General features: G+C 25.0%; 1 protein-coding gene across 3 annotated transcripts in view; it reads left to right on the top strand.

The window, feature by feature from the left end:
* Positions 1 to 1,121, top strand: part of LOC105171094 (aldehyde dehydrogenase family 3 member F1-like) — a 25,391-nt gene that overhangs the window by 8,902 nt on the left and 15,368 nt on the right. The gene's annotated exons all lie outside the window — the stretch shown is intronic.

A 1,121-nucleotide genomic window follows, 5' to 3' on the forward strand; every position in this document is an offset into this window, starting at 1 on the left:
AGAAATATTAAATGTGTTAGAAAATGAAAATATTTCAGAATCAAGTTCAGAATGTGAACCTTGTAGCCTAGGACTAGCTTGTCCTAAAGAACTAAATAATATTAATAATAAAAATGATATTGAAAAATCGGAATTGTATAAAATACTCTCCCAATTCTCAGAAATGAATATTAACGTTCTTACTTCAAATCATGCTTTTGAATTATTGAAAGCGATTAAAGATCCGAAATTAAGAATGCAAATTATTGATGAGATTAATACTGAATCCAGTACTTCTACTTCTTATAATACAGAAGAAGACTTAAATGGAACAATTATAAACCCAAAGAGATCATACAATATGAATGAGGTAATGAACCAACTTAGAAGTAAATATCAATATAAAGAAGATAATATATCTCTTCAAAATTTATATAAAGAAATAAATAATCTAAAAGAAGAAATTAAAATATTGAAAGATAAAAATACTATTCAAGAATCTAGAATTTCTGACTTAGAGAATATTTCTAGATTAGAAAGTAAATCTCAGAATGATAATAAACTAAAAATAGATGAGCATAGTATTTTCTCTGAAAATTTTTTATCAACCATAGAAATGGTTATATCCCAAAAATGGTATATAAAAATATCTCTTTTGATTGATAATCATTATACAAAATCATTTACAGCTCTTGTTGATAGTGGTGCTGATTTGAATGTTATTCAGGAAGGATTAATACCAACTAGATATTTTCATAAAACTAGTCATACTTTATGGCATGCTGGAGGTGATAAACTCCAAATACAGTATAAAATTCCTAAAGCTTTTGTCTGCATTGATAATAAATGTATTTCTCAAAGTTTTATTCTTGCTAAGAATATAACTAACCAAGTAATACTTGGGACTCCATTCTTACATAACATTTATCCGATAAAAAAGATTGATAGTAAAGGAATTATAGGAACTTTCCAGAATGATGATATATTTCTTGAATTTATTATTGAACCATTTAGTAAAATGTTGCATAATATTTATGATAACATTAAAGCAAAACAAAATCAAATTAATTTCTTAAAACAAGAAATAAACATTATAACAATCGAAGAGCAATTGAAGAATCCTAAATTACAGGATAAAATTA

The sequence above is a fragment of the Sesamum indicum genome, linkage group LG9 (assembly GCF_000512975.1).
Source record: "Sesamum indicum cultivar Zhongzhi No. 13 linkage group LG9, S_indicum_v1.0, whole genome shotgun sequence".
Classification (NCBI taxonomy): domain Eukaryota; kingdom Viridiplantae; phylum Streptophyta; class Magnoliopsida; order Lamiales; family Pedaliaceae; genus Sesamum; species Sesamum indicum.